Source organism: Arachis hypogaea, chromosome 14 (assembly GCF_003086295.3).
Source record: "Arachis hypogaea cultivar Tifrunner chromosome 14, arahy.Tifrunner.gnm2.J5K5, whole genome shotgun sequence".
Lineage (NCBI taxonomy): Eukaryota > Viridiplantae > Streptophyta > Magnoliopsida > Fabales > Fabaceae > Arachis > Arachis hypogaea.
In genome coordinates this window covers 68,289,728-68,311,679 of record NC_092049.1, presented here as the reverse complement: position 1 = coordinate 68,311,679, position 21,952 = coordinate 68,289,728, and the positions used below count along the sequence as shown (strand labels likewise).

Below are 21,952 nucleotides of genomic sequence, written 5' to 3'. Positions count from 1 at the left end.
CATGATGGCCCGGTCTATAGTAACTTCAGACTGGTTGCTAGTGGGAATGATTGAGCGTTGAATGAACTCCAACCATCCTCTAGCTACAGGCTTAAGGTCCAATCTTCTTAGTTGAATCGGTTTGCCTTTTGAGTCAATCTTCCATTGAGCTCCTTCCACACATATGTCCATGAGGACTTGGTCCAACCTTTGATCAAAGTTGACTCTTCTTGTGTAGGGGCGTGCGTTTTCTTCCATCATTGGCAAGTTGAACGCCAGCTTTACATTTTCCGGACTGAAATCTAAGTAGTTCCCCCAAACCATGGTAAGATAATTCTTTGGGTTCGGGTTCTTACTTTGATCATGGTTCCTAGTGATCCATGCATTGGCATAGAACTCTTGAACCATTAGGATTCCGACTTGTTGAATGGGGTTGGTTAGAACTTCCCAACCTCTTCTTTGGATCTCATGTCGGATTTTCGGATACTCATTTTTCTTGAGTTTGAAAGGGACCTCGGGGATCACCTTCTTCTTGGCCACAACATCATAGAAGTGGTCTTGATGGGTTTTGGAGATGAATATTTCCTTCTCCCATGACTCGGAGGTGAAAGCTTTTGTCTTTCCTTTCCCTTTTTTAGAGGTTTCTCCGGTCTTAGGTGCCATCAATGGTAATGGAAAAATAAAAATCTTATGCTTTTATCACACCAAACTTAGAATATTGCTCGCCCTCGAGCAAGAGAAGAAAGAAAAGAAGAAGAAGAAGAGAAAATATGGAGGATAGTGGGGGGAGGTGTATTCGGCCAAGGTATAGAAGAGAGGGTTGTGTTGTGTGGAAATGAAGGAGGGATGGAGGGGTTTATATAGTGAGGGGAGAGGGGGTAGGTTCGGCCATTTTGGGTGGGTTTGGGTGGAAAAGTGATTTTGAATTTTGAAGGTAGGTGGGGTTTATAGGGAAGAGTGGATGGATGTGAGTGGTGAAGGGGTAATAGGGAAGAGAGTTTGAGGTGATTGGTAAAGGGTTTTGGGAAAGGGTGTTTATTAGAAAGAGAGGATGAATGTTGAGAAGAGGGAAGAGTATGAGTGGAGGTAGGTGGGGATCCTGTGGGGTCCACAGATGCTGAGATGATCCTGTGGGGTCCACAGATCCTGAGGTGATCAGGTCAATTTTATAGACTCCCAACACCAAACTTAGAGTTTGGATATGGGAGTTCAACACCAAACTTAGAGTTTGGCTGAGGCCTCCCAACACCAAACTTAGAGTTTGACTGTGGGGGCTTTAGTTGACTCTGTACTGAGAGAAGCTTTTCATGCTTCCTCTCCATTGTTACAGAAGGAGATCCTTGAGTTTTAAACACAAGGTTGTCCTCATTCAGTTGAAGGACCAACTCTCCTCTGTCCACATCAATCACAGCTCTTGCTGTGGTTAGGAAGGGTCTTCCAAGGATGATGGATTCATCCTCATCCTTTCCAGTGTCTAGGATTATAAAATTAGCAGGGATGTAAAGGCCTTCAACCCTTACTAGCACGTCCTCTACTAGTCCATAAGCCATCTTCATAGATTTGTCTGCCATCTCTAATGAGATTCTAACAGCTTGCACCTCAAAGATTCCCAGTTTCTCCATTACAGAAAGTGGCATGAGGTTTATCCCTGACCCAAGGTCACATAGAGCCTTTTCAAAGGTCATGGTGCCTATGGTATAAGGTATTAGAAACTTTCTAGGATCCTATTTCTTCTAAGGTAATGTCAGTTGATCCAGATCACTCAGTTCATTGATGAGCAAGGGAGGTTCATCTTCCCAAGTCTCATTACCAAATAATTTGACATTCAGCTTCATGATTGCACCAAGGTACTTGGCAACTTGCTCTTCAGTAACATCCTCATTCTCTACAGAATAAGAATACTCGTCAGAGCTCATGAAGGGCATAAGGAGGTTCAATGGAATCTCTATGGTCTCTAGATGAGCCTCAGAGTCCTTTGGTTTCTCAAAGGAAAACTCCTTGTTGATCATTGGACGTCCCAGGAGGTCTTCCTCACTGGGATTCACGTCCTCTTCCTCCCCTGTAGGTTCGGCCATTTTGGTTATATCAATGGCCTTGCACTCTCTCTTTAGATTCTCTTCTGTATTGCTTGGGAGAGTACTAGGAGGTGTTTCAGTGATTTTCTTACTCAGCTGGCCCACTTGTGCCTCCAAATTTCTTATGGAGGACCTTGTTTCACTCATGAAACTTAAAGTGCCCTTGGACAGATCAGAGACTAAGTTTGCTAAATTAGAGGTATTTTGTTCAGAATTCTCTGTCTGTTGCTGAGAAGATGATGGAAAAGGCTTGCTATTGCTGAGCCTGTTTCTTCAACCATTATTAAAGCCTTGTTGAGGCTTTTGTTGATCCTTCCATGAGAAATTTGGATGATTTCTCCATGATGAATTATAGGTGTTTCCATAAGGTTCTCCCATGTAATTTACCTCTGCTATTGCAGGGTTATCAGGATCATAAGCTTCTTCTTCAGAAGATGCCTCTTTAGTACTGTTGGATGCATTTTGCCATCCATTCAGACTTTGGGAAATCATGTTGACTTGCTGAGTTAACACTTTGCTCTGAGCCAATATGGCATTCAGAGCATCAATTTCAAGAACTCGCTTCTTCTGAGGCGTCCCATTATTCACAAAATTTCTCTCAGAAGTATACATGAATTGATTATTTGCAACCATGTCAATAAGTTCTTGAGCTTCTGCAGGCGTTTTCTTTAGGTGAATGGATCCACCTGCAGAATGGTCCAGTGACATCTTGGAGAACTCAGACAGACCAAAATAGAATATATCCAGAATGGTCCATTCTGAAAGCATGTCAGGAGGACACCTTTTGGTCATCTGCTTGTATCTTTCCCAAGCTTCATAGAGGGATTCACCATCTTTTGGATTTAAGGTCTGAACATCCACTCTAAGCTTGCTCAGCTTTTGAGGAGGAAAGAACTTAGCCAAGAAGGATGTGACCAGCTTATCCCAAGAGTTCAGGCTATCTTTAGGTTGTGAGTCCAACCATGTTCTAGCTCTGTCTCTTACAGAAAAAGGGAAAAGCATGAGCCTGTAGACTTCAGGATCTACTCCATTAGTCTTAACAATCTCACAGATCTGCAGGAACTCAGTTAAAAACTGGTAGGGATCTTCTGATAGAAGTCTATGGAATTTACAGTTCTGTTGCATTAGAGCAACTAATTGAGATTTCAGCTCAAAATTGTTTGCTCCAATGGTGGGGATTGAGATGCTTTTTCCATCAAACTTGGAAGTAGGTGTAGTATAATCACCAAGCATCCTCCTTGCATTGTTATTATTTTTGGCTGCCATCTCCTCTTCCTTTTCGAAAATTTCTGTAAGGTTGTCTCTGGATTGTTGTATTTTAGCTTCTCTTAGTTTCCTTTTTAAAGTCCTTTCAGGTTCAGGATCTGCTTCAACAAGAATGTTCTTATCCTTGCTCCTGCTCATATGACAAAGAAGGGAATAACAAAGAAAACATGGAATCCTCTATGTCACAGTATAGGGATTCCTTATGCAAGTATGAAAAGAGAAGAATATAAGAAGGATGAGAGGAAAAATTCGAACACAGAGAGGGAGATGGGGTTCGAATTTTGGGTGGAAGAGAAGTGTTAGTAGATGAATAAATAAATAGAAGAAGATGAGAGAGGGGGAATTTTGAAAATTAATTAAAATAAAATTTAAAATTTTAAAGTTAAATTTCGAAAATTAAATTTGAAATCAAATTTAATTAAAATTAAAATAACTAGTTAATTAAAAAGAAAATTTGAAAAAGAAGGAAGGGATTTTCGAAAATTAGAGAGAGATTTAGTTAGGTAGTTTTGAAAAAGATAAGAAACAAACAAAAAGTCAATTAGTTAGTTGAAAAAGATAAGAAGATAAGAAGTTAGAAGAGATATTTTAAAATCAAATTTTTGAAAAAGATAAGATTTAAAAAGATATGATAGAAATTTATTTTGAAAATAGATATGATTAAAAAGATATGATAGAAAAGATATGATTGAAAAGATATTAAGAAGATTTAAAAATTAAATTTGAAATTTTAAAATCAAAATTAATGACTTGACTCACAAGTAATCACAAGATATGATTCTAGAACTCAAAGTTTGAATCTTTCTTAACAAGCAAGTAACAAACTTGAAATTTTTGACTCAAAACATTAATTGTTGATAATATTTTTGAAAATTATGAGATAAAATTAAGAAAAAGATTTTTGAAAAATATTTTTAAAATTTTCGAAAATAAATAAGAAAAATGAAAAAGATTTGATTTTTGAAAAAGATAAGATTTTTAAATTGAAAATTTGATTTGACTCATGAGAAACAACTAAATTTTAAAAATTTTGAAAAAGTCAACTCAAATTTTCGAAAATTTATGAGAGAAAAAGGGAAAGATATTTTTTTATTTTTGAATTTTTAATGATAAGAGAGAAAAACATCAAAAAGACTCAATGTATGAAAATTATGAATCAAAACACATGATGCATGCAAGAACACTATGAATATCAAGATGAACACCAAGAACACTTTGAAGATCATGATGAACATCAAGAACATGTGTTTGAAAAATTTTTGATGCAAAGAAAACATGCAAGACACCAAACTTAGAAATCTTTAATGCTTAGACACTATGAATGCAAAGATGCACATGAAAAACAACAAAAGACACAAAATAAGAAAACATCAAGATCAAACAAGAAGACTTACCAAGAACAACTTGAAGATCATGAAGAACACTATGAGTGCATGAATTTTCGAAAAATGCATAAATTTTTTTAGAAAAAATGCAATTGACACCAAACTTAAAAATTGACTCAAGACTCAAACAAGAAACACAAAATAATTTTTTATTTTTATGATTTTATATTTTTTTTGTATTTTATTTTATTTTTTTTGAAAAACATATAGGAAAAAGAAAATAAGAAATTCAAAATTTTTTTAGAAGAATTCCAGGAATCTTTCAATGTTTAGCCTAAAGCTCCAATCCAAGGGTTGGACATGGCTTAATAGCCAGCCAGCTTTAGCATTCAAATCAGACATACAACAGCTGATACTTCAAATTAACTTGCCTCTATGCTGATGGTTTAGAAGCCTCAGTCCAAAAGAATTTGGACATGGCTTTACAGCCAACCAGGCTTCAACATGTTACATGAAACTCTAGAATTCATTCTTAAAAACTCTGAAATTTTTTTTTTCAAAAACAGGTGATACATTTTTTTGAAAGAATTTTTTTTTGAAAATAAAACAAAAAGAAAATTACCTAATCTGAGCAACAAGATGAACCGTCAGTTGTCCAAACTCGAACAATCCCCGGCAACGGCGCCAAAAACTTGGTGTGCGAAATCGTGATCGTTCCTTCCTTGGTAACGGCGCTAAAAACTAAATACGTACGTTCATGTTCTTAATTCTGTTTCACAACTTCGTACAACTAACCAGCAAGTGCACTGGGTCGTCCAAGTAATACCTTACGTGAGTAAGGGTCGAATCCCACGGAGATTGTTGGTATGAAGCAAGCTATGGTCATCTTGTAAATCTCAGTCAGGCGGATTAAATTGTTTTAAGAAATTATAGTGGATGAAAATAAATAAAATATAAAATAGGATAGTGGTACTTATGTAATTCATTGGTGAGAATTTCAGATAAGCGTATAGAGATGCTTTCGTCCCTCTGAACCTCTGCTTTCCTGCTGTCTTCATCCAATCCTTCATACTCTTTTCTATGGCAAGCTGTATGTAAGGCATCACCGTTGTCAATGGCTACTTCCCATCCTTTCTGTGAAAATGGTCCGATGCGCTATCACTACATGGCTAATCATCTGGAGGTTTTCGATCATACTGGAATAGGATTCACCCTCCTTTTGCGTTGGTCACTACGCCCAGTACTCGCGAGTTTGAAGTTCGTCACAGCCATCCCTTTCCAGATCCTACTCGGAATACCACAGACAAGGTTTAGACATTCCGGATCTCAAGAATGGCCATCCATGGGTTCTAACTTATACCACGAAGATTCTAATATCTCAGACTCGGTCCTCTGTATTAGATATCTAAGAGATATTCATTCTAGCTTGTTTGCATGTAGAACGGAAGTGTTTGTCAGGCACGCGTTCATAAGTGAGAATGATGATGAGCGTCACATAATCATCACATTCATCATGTTCTTGGCTGTGAATGGATATCTTAGAATAGGAATAAGCTTGAATTGAATAGAAAAACAGTAGTACTTTGTATTAATTCATGAGGAACAGCAGAGCTCCACACCTTAATCTATGGTGTGTAGAAACTCTACCGTTTGAAAATACATAAGTGATAATGGTCCAGGCATGGCCGAATGGCCAGCCCCCATGAAAGTCTAAGATAGCATAAAACTAATCAAAGATCCCTTACAAAGATAGCATAAAGTCCTATTTATACTAAACTAGTTACTAGGGTTTACAAAAATGAGTAAATGATGCAGAAATCCACTTCCGGGGCCCACTTGGTGTGTGCTTGGGCTGAGCTTGAAGTTTACACATGGAGAGGTCATTCTTGGAGTTGAACGCCAGTTTGTAACGTGTTTTTGGCATTGAACTCTACTTTGCAACTTGTTTCTGGCGCTGAACGCCAGACTATAACATGGAACTAGCGTTCAACGCCAGTTTGTGTCATCTAAACTCGGGCAAAGTATGAACTATTATATATTGTTGGAAAGCCCTGGATGTCTACTTTCCAATGCAATTAGAAGAGCGCCATTTGGCATTCTGTAGCTCCAGAAAATCTACTTTGAGTGCAGGGAGGTCAGAATCCAACAGCATCTGCAGTCCTTCTTCAACCTCTGAATCTGATTTTTGCTCAGGTCCCTCAATTTTAGCCAGAAAATACCTGAAATCACAGAAAAACACACAGACTCATAGTAAAGTCCAGAAATGTGATTTTTAATTAAAAACTAATAAAAATATACTAAAAACTAACTAAATCATACTGAAAACTATGTAAAAACAATGCCAAAAAGCGTATAAATTTTCCGCTCATCAAGATCTCATGGCAACTAGAGTTCAGAACGCCTGGAGGGTCTGCATTGACTACAGACGCCTCAACCAAGCCACTCATAAGGATCACTATCCTCTTCCATTCATTGATCAAATACTGGATCGCCTATCAGGTAAATCACATTATTGTTTTTTAGATGGTTACACAGGTTATTTCTAGATTCATATAGCTCCTGAGGATCAGGAAAAGACCACTTTTACATGTCCTTTTAGGACTTATGCTTATAAGAAAATGTCCTTTGGCTTGTGCAATGCACCAGCTACCTTCCAAAGGTGCATGATGAGTCTTTTCTCTGATCTTATTGAGGACTGTATGGAAGTTTTTATGGATGATTTTAGTGTATATGGCGATTCCTTTAGCCTTTGCTTAGATGGATTATCTAGAGTATTAGATAGATGTGTCAGTACAAACCTTGTATTAAATTTTAAAAAATATCACTTTATGGTAAAAAAAAAGGTATTGTACTAGGACATGTTGTGTCTAATATTGGCATTTCTGTAGATCTAGCAAAGGTGGATGTTATTTCTAGTTTACCTTACCCCTCCTCTGTGAGGAAAGTCCGTTCGTTCCTTGGCCATGCAGGTTTTTACAGGAGATTCATTAAGGACTTCAGTAAGGTAGCACTACCCTTATCCAGACTACTGCAGAAGGATATTGAGTTCGAGTTCAGTGAGGATTGCAAACAAGCGTTTGATAAGCTGAAGACCGCCCTGACTCAAGCTCCAATTGTGAAAGGACCATACTAGAGCCAGCCATTTGAAATAATGTGCGACGCCTCCAACCATGCAGTAGGAGCAGCACTGGCTCAGCGTGTAGGTAAGGACCCCTTTGTTATTGCTTATGCGTCTAAAACTTTAGATGCCGCTCAGTTCAATTACACTACTACTGAGAAACAACTTCTTGCTATTGTTTTTGCTCTGGATAAATTTCGAGCCTATTTACTTGGTATGAAGGTAGTAGTGTACTCAGACCATGCAGCTCTAAAGTATCTATTAGCTAAAAAGGAGTCCAAACCAAAGCTTATACGTTGGATACTGCTATTACAAGAATTTGATTTGGAAATTAAGGATAGGAGTGGTAACCAAAATTTAGTGGCAAACCACTTGAGTCGCCTTGAGCACATTACAGATGACCCCACTCCTATAGCTAATAATTTCCCATTTGATAACCTGCAAGCAGTATCTGAGGTAGTCCCTTGGTATGCACCTGTAGCTAATTATCTAGTTAGCCGCACTTTTCTTCCAAACTTTTCTAAGAATCAAAGAGACAAGCTGAAAAGCGAGTCTAAATATTATATATGGGATGACCCATATTTAAGGAGATGTGGCGCTGACCAGGTAATTAGACAGTGTGTGCCTCAATCAGAATTGCAGTCCATCTTAGAGGCCTGTCACTCATCTGAGAGGGGAGGACATGTTGGCCCTCAAAGAACAGCTAGAAAAATCTTAGACTGTGAATTCTGGTGGCCTACTCTTTTTAGAGATGCTGCTGAATTTTGTAGATCTTGTTTTCCATGCCAAAAATTTGGTAATATATCCAAGAGGGATGAGATGCCTCAACAAATTATGCTTTTCTGTGAAATTTTTGATGTTTGGGGCATTGACTTCATGGGTCCATTTCCAAATTCTAATGGTTATTTTTATATATTGTTAGCTGTGGATTACGTTTCCAAATGGGTGGAAGCAATTCCTACCCGCACTGATGATGCTAACACTGTTGTTTCCTTTGTGAGAAACCACATTATTTGTCGCTTTGGATCACCACGAGCAATCGTGAGTGATCAAGGCACCCATTTTTGTAACAGGAGACTAACAAGATTAATGAAGAAGCATGGGATAATTCATAAGGTTGCAACAGCCTACCATCCTCAGACTAATGGGCAAGCCGAGGTGTCAAACAGAGAGATAAAGCGTATCTTACAGAAGATAGTCAAACCTCATAGAAGAGACTGGAGCATCAGGCTACAAGATGCACTCTGGGCATACAGAACAGCATACAAAATACCCATTGGGATGAGTCCTTTCCGCTTAGTTTAGGGAAAAGCTTGTCATCTCCCTGTTGAAGTAGAGCACAAAGCCTTTTGGGCAGTAAAGGAGTGCAACATGGGAATTGAGAAAGCTGGAGCTGAAAGGAAGTTGCAACTGCAAGAACTGGAAAGCCTTCACCTAGAAGCTTATGAGAACTCAAGACTATACAAGGAGAAGATGAAGGCTGTACATGATCAGCACATCAAGAGAAAAGAGTTCCAACCTGGGGATTTAGTCTTCCTTTACAAATCTCGACTGAGACTCATGTCAGGCAAGTTGAGATCAAGATGGGAAGGTCCATACAGAGTAGAGAAGGCCGAACCGTACGAAGTTTTTCACCTAAGTCATCCTTCAAGCTCTGAACTTATCAAAGTTAATGGACAACGTTTAAAGTTGTACCATGGAGAGAGGATGAAGAAAAACAAGGAGCTCGAGATCTTCCTCTTGGAAGATCCCCACATAGCCAAAGACTGAGCTAGTGGAGCGTCCAACTTACGGACGTTAAAGCAAAGTGCTAGGTGGGAGACAACCCACCATGGTATGATCGTTCTTTTTTTTATTCTTTGTTTTCCTATTCCATAACTCTTCTCTTTATTAGTACATTTCGTGCATCTGCATTTACATACTTTTATTTAAAAAAAAAAAATTTCACGACGCGACCGCATCATTGACGCGTCCGCGTCGCAGGTGATTGGAGAAAATAATAAAAAGATCAGAGAGTCATGCGAGAGCGTGGCTAGAGGCGTGCCCGTGGCACAAATTTCCCCACGCGACCGCATCGCTGATGCGTCCGCGTCGGGTGGGAACATTGGCCTCCCACGCGACCGCGTCACTCACGCGGCCGCGTACCCTGGAATTCGACGTGAAAAGGGTGCACGACCGAAAGTTGTGCTAGAGTGGTGTTGGATTGGCGCTGAACGCACAATTCTTTCCATGCGGACGCATGGCTCACGCGTCCGCGTCATATCCTTCTAATGGCCTCTCACGCGATCGCATGCCCCACGCGATCGCGTCACCCAACATTTGGTGCAATAAGAGTATGAACAGAGAGTTGTGCAAGTGCGAGGCTGCCCTCGCGCCAGTAGCATAAAACGGGTCACGCGACCGCGTGACCGACGCGACCGCGTCAATTAGTATAAGTGCAAGTCGTGTGACCGCGTGCCCCACGCAACTGCGTCGCTTGCGCCACACAGCTTCCCTAATTTGCCAATTATCTTATCTTTCTTTTCCCCAAATCCTATTTTCTCTTTTCCCTCCTTATTTCTTCCTTCTTCCTTCTTCCTTCTTTCTCACTTTCTACCCTCTCTCTCTCTCACCCCCATTAACAAGGTTTTCTTTTCTTCTTCCCCCCTTACTTTTTCTATTATTCTTCTTATTTTTATATGTTACTTTCTTTTCTTTTCTTTTTACTTTCATTATCCATATTTTCTTTTTCTTTCTTTTTCCTTTTTACTTGGTGTTGGAAATTTATTTGAGTCATTATTTCTCATTATATGCTTGTGGATTATTGTAAAATTGTTTGACAATTATATATTACTTTTTTTAAAGAGTTGCTTGCATGTTCACTTTAATACTTTCTATACCTTATTTACCATGCATGCTATGTGTTTGTGAAAAAGCCTATATGGCATCATGCATTTTTCTACATTATTCTATTCTACTATTCAATGCTTGCTTTTTACAAATTCCCTTTACTATTGTATTAATTGAATTTAATTGTCAATACAAACGTGATGGCTAGTTTGTTACGAGTGATAACACATTCAACTAATTAAATGCTTGATCTATGCTACTCATGCCTTTGCCTGCATGCCAATAAACCCCTTGCATTTAATTATCCTCCAATACACTTGCTATATTTCCATTGATGAACTTTTTGCATGTAGTCATGACCATGTGTTAACAACATCCTCTTTACCGTGCATTATTTATCACTTATACAACCCTCTTCCTTGCTCTATCTCTTTGAATTTATGTTACTTTCTTTTTTTCCCTTTTCAGGATGGCCACCAAGAAAGGAAAAGAGAAAGCTACTCCCAAACCACCAGCAAGAAGAGGAACAAAAAGAGCATTAGTGGCAGAGCCCTCTTCAACTGCGGTTAAACCCTCAACAAAAAGAACTAAGAGGATTATAAAGGTTGATGATAAAGAAAAAGCCTTCCCAGCAAAGGACACTGCGCGATTTCCTAATCGCTACTGTGAGCAGATGTTTCCCATCCTGGCAGCAAGGAGTTACAACAACGAATACCTTCTTCTCCTCCCAAACCATATTGCTATCTTTGTTGAGCCGCAAATTGCACAAAGACAATGGAATTTCCTACAGAAACAGCCGAGGCAAGTCAATCTTTCTTGGGTAGTCGAGTTCTACTCCAACTTCTACCTGCCAACCCTGCAATCTGTCTTTGTCCGTCAAAAGCAAGTCCCCATTACAGAAGAGGCCATTCAAAAAGCTCTAGGTCTTCCCCCTGTTCCAGAAGGATTGGACACCTTTCAAGAAGCCATACTCAAGCGCCAGATGTACTAATTTGACTGGGACGCCATTCTCAAAGTTATCGCACTACCTGGCAGCCGTTGGATCTACGGATACCATCGTACCCGCCCTAAGGGAATATCGGCTTCAGTACTTACCTTGGAGGCTCGCGTATGGGCACAGATCATGTCCCTTTACGTCTTTCCGAGCACTCACGAGTCCTCCTTCACTGCGGACATGGCCGTTCTACTATGGTGCATCCTTACAGACCAACCTCTGAACCTACCAAGACACATCCGGAATGCCATGGGACACGTACAAATTGCGGACAACTTACCTTTTCCCGCCTTGGTCTCAGATCTTGTCTCAGCAACCAGAATTTCCTACATAGCTGGGGACACCAAAGCCATGCTCCCACGGGATGATCAGTATGTCCCTAACGGAAAATACATCAAACCTCCACCAGCCGCCACAAGCCATCCTACTGAATCGGTTGAAGATATTCCTTCTTCAACACCACAAGCACCTACAACAGACCAACTGCTCCATCAGATATTCGAAAGGTTGGATCGGTAGGAACACAAAGCTAAGATGAGAGAGCGCCGTAACAAGCGCGGATTCACATACCTCAAGGAGCTGATTATGGGAAAATTCAAAGACTCAGACACCCCGGACTCCACTTCCTTTACCAGCACAAGAAGCCATGATGGTCCCGACTGTGGAGATACTGCTACCAGCCCACCTTTGTTCCTGACAGATGGCACCGAGGACGATGCAAAGCCTTAAGTGTGGGGAGGTCGGTCAGTACCTGACTTCTGGAGATAATTTTTCTTCCCTAAACACCAATAAATTAGGATATTTAGTTAGTTTTTCTTTTGTAGAATATGATAAATTGCATAGTAATAGGTTAGTTGCATGCATGTTCTACTTGATTGAAAAGACAATAAGTTTTCCTCTGACCCTATTTTCGGAACAAAATTTCACTAACTTTAATTAAAACTCTTATGTTAAATTTGCTTAAAGTTGTATTTGGAACATGATTTTTGAGCTAAAAGAACACACAACCTGTGAGATTTGAGCCTTTATGCATGGTTACATTATTTGACCATAATTATTTTACTCTTGTGTGTTTACTTCTCTATGATTGTAATCTATATTTTCTTCCATCTTATATGTCCAATGTTTATAATATTTATATGTTTGCATATTTTTGAGGCCATTAATTGTTTAGCTCACTTATCCAAATTAAACCTACCCTTTCAATTACCTTTGTTAGCCACTTTGAGCCTTAAATCCCATTTGTTCTATATTTTACCACATTACTAGCCTTAAGCAGAAAAAAACAATTATATATCCCAAATTGAAACTTTGGTTAGCTTAAGATAGAATTGTGTGTGCTAATTAAGTATGGAAAATTGTGGGAACAAAAGATAATAAGGAAATGTGTCATGATAATATAATGGGAATTTGGATACCTACTCATGTGAAACTATAAGAATTGAAAATCTATGTGCATTGATAAGCTATGTTTATTTTATGTTTATGTTAAAAAAAAACCAAAAATATTCAATAAATAAATAAGGAGACAAAATTACCCCAATGCTAAGTTAAGAATTCAAAGATCAATGCTTGTATGATAAAATTAAAATAAAAAGTTGATACACGAGTATGGAATGTGAAAGGGAAATTCTGGGTAGCTAGGTATGAATTCTAAAGTTATAAAGAATATATATAGGTTATGTTAAAGCTTGGGTTAATTAAAGATTCAGTTTATAAGCTTACTTAGCCACATATGTATCCTTACCATTACCTTGGCCCCATTACAACCTTGAAAAGACCTCATGATATTTGTATTGGTATATTAAATGTTGTTGATTGGTTAGGAGAAGAACAAAAATTAGAGAGCATGATTAGAGAAGGATAGAGTGATTGCCCTATACACTAGAGAGATTAGAGTGTACATACATCATCAGTGAGGGTTCAATGCTTAAAATTCTATGTTCCCTGCTTTCATGAGCTACCTTCTTGCATTTTTATCTGTTTTTACTGTATAAGAACTGAATTAGTGGAATTTGATTTGTAATTGTTTTGAAGAGCTTATTTACTATTGATCAAGTGGACAAGAATCATATAGTTGCATTCACATATATAGGTTGCATTGCATTGCATGAGTTTTACATGTTCCTACTCATTTATTTTATCTCCTTCAACTAAGCATGAGGACATGCTAATGTTTAAGTGTGGGAAGGTTGATAAACCACTATTTTATGGTTTATAATGTGTTTAATTGTGTGGTTTTATCATGATCTTTACCCACTTATTCATATGATTAGCATGCATTTATATTTCCTTCCTAAAATTATTACATGATTGAAAACTTGCTTCTTAGAGACTTTTAATTATGTATTTTAATTCTCCTTTATTCCATTCGATGCCGTGATCTGTGTGTTAAGTGTTTCAGGCTTTATAGGGTATGAATGAGTTGGAGATTGGAAAGGAAGCTTGCAAAAATGGAAGGAACACAAAAAATTGAGGAGATGACCAGCGAGAAGTGACGCAGCCGCATGGCTCACGCGACCGCGCGGATTGGAATAGCACAAGTGACGCGGAGGCGTGGACGACGCGCTCGCGTGGCAGGGCAAAACGCCGAATGACGCGGCCGCATGAATGACGCGATCGCGTGATGTGCGCGATCTGCATAATCTGTAGAATTTGCTGGGGGTGATTTTAGGCCCTGTTTTGACCCAATTTCGGCCCAAAAAAGTAGACTAGAGCCAGAGAACATGCAGAGACCGAGAAAAATATTCATTCTACACAATTTTTAGTTTTTAGATCTAGTTTTACTCCTCCTCTAGCTTTTCTCTGTACACATTCATAGTTCTTAGGATTTTATTTCTATTGCTCTTTGCATTGGGATATTGAGAAGAGTTATTTCCTCATCAAGACTTCGTCATTCTAGTTCGTTTTCTTTACTTAGCTCTTACTCTTCCATGTCCTTTAATTTACTCAATTTTACTATTGAATTATTTTTAGAATTTATTAATACAAGAATTACTTTTATTTTTAATTGATTTCTTTGATTTTTATTTATCATGTCTTTCTTTAATTCCCTTTCCTATGTTATGAATTCTACATTCACAATGAGCGAGTAGTCCCCTAACTTGATGGGGAGTTGATTGAAAGGAACCCTTGAGTTGGAATGCTCAAAAAGAAAAATTGTAATTGGGTTTATTGTTGGATTGCCCTCTAGTCACTGACACCAATCCCTCTTAATTGAGTGGGTTGGAACTTGTAAATAGAAGTAGCATTCCAACTTGTTTGACTTTCCCTTACCTAGTAAGGGATAACTAAACAGGACAACCTTCAATTGTCAATTAATCTTGAGAGTACTCCGACAAGAATAGGGCTTCCAGCTAATCTACTCCCAGTCAAGGCTTTTATTTAATTTACATAAATTCTCTAATTTAATTTTCTGTTATTCAATTCAAACCATTTTGAAATATCTGATTAATAAAATAGCACACCCTTCTGCTACTCGTTGGGAGACGACTTGGGATTCATTCTCCCAGTATATTAATTTTAATTTTTGTGACACCCTTCTAAATTGATAAGCGAATTTCTGGTTGGTTAAGAACTATACTAACGCATATCTTATAACAATTCTTGACTCGCCAATTTCCGTCACGTCAGTTAGTTTTCAGAAGTAGTCAATGAATTGATGTAGTTTGTTTGTGAAAAATTGAATGTATAGGTTCAAGTGTGAAGAGGTGAGGATTCAATCATGTTATATGTATGGTGCCAAATTGCCAATCAACACCACTACCATTCAAAAAAGCGGTGAAGAGATTATACATCATTTGGACCTGTAAAATTCTAAATAGTAGTAGTTATTATTCTAAGGAATAAGCTGCCAAAAGAACTAAAGTAGGAAAGTTGATACCTCCGTTTTCTTCATTTTCATTATGCTTGTAAATTTTGGGACTCGTAAGTACTAGCTCTATAATTTTACTGAGTATTCATACTTGTAAATGTCCTTGAAAATGTAAGGATAATGAAAAGGACAAGAATTTGTATGATAGTTTACTTTAAGCAAAACAAATTATTAGCATTGGAAGGGCATGTTTTTTCTATTATGGAAAGCTAAACGAAAATAAAAGGAAAGCAACATTCTTCATCTTTCATTATGCGAGAGAAAAAAAAAAGCACAGATAGTTCATCTCAAAACTATGGCATAGATGGCTCATCTAAAAAATATTGCAACATTCTTTTTTTTTTTATTATGTGTGCACATGTATTATCTAATAGTAATGATAATGAGATTAGTCATAAAGAAGCTACGTACTTGTTGAAGTTTAGAAAAGCTATACACAATCTTCCCTTTAATTGGTTCGACAACAATACTATTATGTGCAAATGAGTTGGTGTGGTTTGCTGTCAGAGAGGCGGATTTAAGGGAGGTCTAAGGTGGCCATGGTCCCCCATTTTTTTTTTAAAAAAATAGTATTATTAGTTTATTATTATTATATAATTAATATATATACATATATTAATTATAAATTAAATATATTTTAGTATATTACATATTAAAAAAATTTACATGTTAGTAACTTAATATGTACTAATTATAATGTGTATTATAATATATTAGTAGCAATTAAAAAATAAGTTTAAAAAATAATAAAAGTTTATAAATATATAAATAATTGAAAAGTTATTGAAAAATATAGGTTTGAATTAATGTAAAAAATCAATAACTATAAAAAGAATTATTTTGACTCTTTTTATGACAACAGTAACAACTAAATAAACTTTTTAAACAATAAAAATTATTAAAACAAGATGAAAAACGAATTTTTAGCAGATTATATGATTGTATATGTTGAAAAAGAGAATGCTTCAAAATTTATTTCAAATGGTAAATTGATCATTTTAGTTATATGAACATTGCAGAACAAATTTAAAAATACCAAAATCCTAAAGTATGTAGTTGAATGTTGATTTTTATATAATATAATTATTAATTTTGACCTATATACTAATATTTTGTTGAGTTTTTGTTATATTATATTTAATTTATTTTGTATTTAATTTGATCCTCCTCTTATAAAATTTTTGGATACGCCACTGTTTGCGGTTAATTTTCAGCCACTAATTCTCAGTATCTAGAAAAGATCCAGTTCAATTCAAGGCAGCTCAACGGAACAATCCCTTTATATATTAATGAATCTCTTGTCAATCTACACTTTCTCGATCTTGGAAACAACTTTCTCAGTGATACTTTGCCTTCCTTTACGAGCGTCTCCTACCTCCAATATCTATATTTATTCCAGAACAACTTTACCTCCATTCCTCACGATTGCTTTCGGGGTTTAGAAAATTTAGAGCTCCTTGGCTTGAGTAACAATACCAACCTCTCACCCTAGACTTTTCCCACCAACATGAATACCAACTCACACTTTACCATCATCATACTCAAGACTATAAACCTCATGGGCTCCTTGCCGGATATCTTTGATTCTTTTTCTGTATTGCAAACTTTTTATCTCTCTAAAAAAAATCTCATGGGAATGTTGCCTAAGTTTTTTTCAAAACTAACCAAGCTAATTAGATTGAATTTCAACCACCCCAAGGATAATAAGTTGTCAGGTACAATTCAATTTCTTTCATCTATGCCACAATTGTTTGAAGTGAGTCTTGAGGGAAACTCTTTCAAGGATTCTATTCGAGACCTATCCAATTAAAAACACTTGAAATATCTATCTCTTGCAAATAATAGGTTAACAGGTGTAGTTTTACCTTTTCTAGGAATGTTCAATGAAATCTATCAAGTTCCATTAGAAAACAACTGGTTGCAGGGTCCTCTTCCTTCATTTAGTAAAGTTTGGAGTCCAAAAGTAAATCTTGCTTCTAATACATTTTGTTTAGACCATACTGGGCCTTGTGATCACAGAGTCACTACTTTATTTTAAGTTGTTCAGGAATTTCATTACCCATTTCTGTTGGTGCAATCGTGGCGAGGAAACAATCCCTGTCAAGCTTGGGATTTCATCACTTATGATGACAAGGGCAACATCAGAACCGTAAATTTAACAAATTTGAATTTGACGGGGTCAATATCTCCTTCATTCAAGAATTTAACGGATATGTGTGAATCGTATCTTGGTGAGAATAAATTGAATGGGTCCACACCAGAGAGCTTGACAAGCTAATGAAAAAACTCAAGTTTCTGTATGCGTCCAATAACAATCTATCAGAAAACCTTTTACCATTCTCAACAAAAATCATCGTCATTACCACAAGTAATGTTTTTCTTCAACAGTCTCACTCATTCAAAATCTCGCTATCTTCTACTTTTATTTTAGGTACGCTCATTATTATCTCTATATTGAGTAATATTAAATTTATAAAAATAAAAAACAAAACAAAATTAAGATGTTAAACTTATAAATTTATACATATAAGAGATTACATGCAAAAGTAGTAATTTAAGAAAGCAGTGTGTGAATAATGAGCTTATAATAACAGAATGTAACATTAAAATAAATTACACAACAATTATTTTGAGGTGAGTTCTTCGATGCCAAAAGATTGTGTGCCGAATTTGCCGAAAACCTCAGTTCTATTAACGGAGTAAGTTGACCTACGTAAAATATTGGAAAATAAAATTTGTCCTATTATAAAACTAAAAATGCATGTAGTTATCATGGATGGTGTGATACTTGGGTTCTAACATTGCTATATATATTTTTTTGTTAAATATGGTGCTTAAAAATAAAATATTTTAAAATTTTGTTTAACTAGTATGCAAATTTACATTACCAAACAAATATAAATTTCATTTTTCCATATACAGTATTTGTTGGCTTATAAAAAAACATTCACTAAAATTATTATTTTAACTTTTGAATATAATATATATTCATTTTATATTTTTACTTTCTACAAAATTACATGATACATTTAGAAATATTTAATTGTTAAATACCCATACATTGGTGTTTTTAACTCTAAAGTAATTACTTTATAGTTTTTTCAGTTGTTAATACAAAATAAATAATAATAGTTTTATAATTTTATAATTAGGATTAAATCTTAATTAAGTTTCTCAAGTGGCATGTCATAATTAACTAAAATAATATTATTAGGAGATAATAAAATTTTATTATCATTGTATAAAAATAATATATAATATTTTTTGGTAGATTAGTAAAATTAGTTAATTTGTTACCTATTTTCTAAAAATATATAAAATAATATACATTTAATTATTTAATAAGATGATACTTAAATAGTATTTTAAATTAACCTAGTTAAAAAATTAAAGCATTTCAGTAATGCACTAATGCTAGTGCCACATATTTTATTATAAGCTATTAGTCATTCAGATGTCCTATTGACCTAATGTCAGTGGCACAAACTCCAATCTCCAAGAAACAACTAATTCCATTCATCTATTTAAAATCTTTCTACCTTTGTTGGACCCACATCATAATACTTGTCCATATTCCATTGAGTGTTGAAGCATTTCGGCAAATTTGGAATGCAATCTTTTGCCACCAAATAACTCACCATTGACAAATTGATGATGATAGAGAAAAGAAATAAAAACTGATATAGAACTCTACATATTGATTGTGATATTCTGATTACAAGTGTTATACTCTCATACACTCATACATTAATACTTAGGACTTCTAACTTCCTAATTAACTAAAAAATTTAATTTTTGTATATAAAAAATTATTCAATAAAAAAATTTAAAACTTAATATTAAATTTAAATAAAACTACAAGAACATTATATATTTTAATATTTAAAAGAATTCACAGATCAAAGTTAAAGAGTGAGGGAGCACTTGCCTCCGAAGAGTTTAAAAAAATATATATATAATTATATATAATAAATATATCACTGTCCCTTTGTTATATTATTTTTGTGTCCATAATCAGTTATAAATTATTAGGTTGTCTTTATTTGTTTCCATTTTCTTTCATCTTGCAAGTTTAATTTAGTATTCATTTAAAAATAAATAAATAATTTGACTTAATAAAAAATTAATAAATAATAATAATATATTTTTTGAAATTAGCCAAAATTAACTATCAAACTAAAGATTAATTTTTAACCATAAGTGAAATTATTAATACTTTCTTTTTGTTATAAAAAATAAAAAGAGATAAAAAATGATATTATTTATCTATTAATTAATATTTTATTTTTACTTTTAAATAATTTTATTTGTAACAACTGTATGTTGTTAATAAGTTTCTTATATCTTAAATATTTAACAATGTAAATGGACTTTTTAATTGAGTAGGAAATAATTAATTGTTAGAATTTGCAATAAATAACAAAATAATTATTTAAGAACATAAATTTAATTTTCATATATTTTATATATAATTCTATTTTCAAATTATAAATTTGCATATATGTCCATTGATTTATACTTTTATTTATTAAATGTGTGTAAAAGTAATAACAATGAAATTAGTTGAAATGACAAATTATTTATAATTTAATTAACTTCAAGTTTTGGAAATAGAAAAAACAAAAGATATTGTTTATAAATTATATATAATGGAGGGTATTTTAGAATAGAAAGTTGTGATCAACTTTTTTAAATTTTCATATCCCCATTATATGTAGTATAAATATAGATAGATAAAAGTATAAATATAAATATTAATGTCTAACAAAATTTATTTTAATATAATTTTGTCTCCACAACTAAAATTTTTTGACTTCGTTACTGATTACTTAATAAATATGTTTAACAAATTTAAATAATGTAATACAAAAATGAGGCATATATGCAAAGATGAATATAATTTTTAATATTATTATTATAACTAAATAATATCAAAAATGTATATTGTTAAAAAAAATATGATATATAAATGACAAAAATTTAAAAATTAAGTACTACATAAGAAGAATAAAAAGTGATATGATGATAGAAAAACTATAAAATGACAATTTTACCAAAATATTTATATGATAATATTAAAAGTTATCTAGTATGTCAAGAGATTATTGTGTTATTACTTGATTTTTCTATACATTATAATAAATTAATAGATAGATAGATAAATAAATAGATTTTTATAAAATAAAATTTATTTTTTAAATAGGATATGCAATATTAGAATTTAGACCATTGATATGAATTAATATTTTATACTATATTTTTTATTTAGAGTTAGATAGTTTAGTGTGTGAAATTATGAGATTAACATTAGATTGATTATATAAATACTATTTTTTATGATAGTATAAATATAATTTTAAAATAGATATTTTTCTATGTTGTTACAATAGATGACATATCAATTTTATATGAAATTTAAGATCTTATATATCATTCATACACTATAACATTACTTTAGACTCTCTTTTTCTATATTTTAATAGACATATACCAACTAATTTTTACTATACACTTAATAGTTTAGAATGCATATAATGGTAGAAGAAAAGTGACGTTTTTTGATATATCTAAATTTCTATTTTGTAATTATTCTTCATTTCAATGTATATATGCAGGTATATTAATTGCTGGTGTTGATGTTATTGTAATAATCTTTGTTGTGATTGTTTATTATTATAAGAGACATTTATTATAAAAAAAAAATTTTTTATTGATCGGCAAGTTGATATGTTGATAAGAAGTTATAGTACTACAGTACCAGTAAGATATATTTATGTAGAGGTAAAACAGATAACAAACTCATTTGGTGAGAAATTGGGACAAGGAGAATATGGTAATATAAAGCAAATTTAAATGATGGTCATCAAGTGGCAGTGAAGATATTTAAGGAGTAAAAAAGAAGTGTGGAAGAATTCGTAAATGAGGTTGTTATTATCAGTAGAACATCTCATGTGAACATTGTTTCACTTTTGGGATTTTGTTACGAAATGAATAAACAAGCTCTTATTTATGAATTCATGTGCAATGGCTCTTTCGATAGATATAAATATAAACAGGGACGTTCCTCTCTCATTTCTCTCTTTTCTATTTTAGATTGGAATGAATTATATCATATTGTAATTAGCATTGCTCAATGATTAGACTACTTACATGAAAGATGAAATACAAGAATTTTGCATCTTGATATCAAACCTCAAAATGTGCTTCTTGATGAAAAATTTTGTCCAAAAATTACAGATTTTGGATTAGCTAAAATATATAAAAATAATGAAAATAGTGGGTCAATATTTAGCATAAGAGGGACTCTAGGTTATATTGCACGAGAAATATTTAGTCAAACGTATGGAGGAATTTCTTCCCAATCAGATGTGTATAGTTATGAAATGTTAATTCTTGAAATGATTGGGGGAAAAAGATAATTATGATATTAGAGGATCTCATGGTAATGAATCCTACTTTCCTGATTGGTTTTATAAGGATCTAGATGAAGAT

The 21,952-nt window shown here is 34.3% G+C and overlaps 1 non-coding gene across 1 annotated transcript; it reads left to right on the top strand.

The window, feature by feature from the left end:
• The first annotated feature begins 2,816 nt into the window (after positions 1 to 2,816).
• LOC112746358 (small nucleolar RNA R71) lies at positions 2,817 to 2,924 on the top strand. Its single transcript, XR_003174247.1, has one exon. It is a non-coding gene; the product is annotated as a small nucleolar RNA R71 (small nucleolar RNA).
• Positions 2,925 to 21,952: the final 19,028 nt, after the last annotated feature.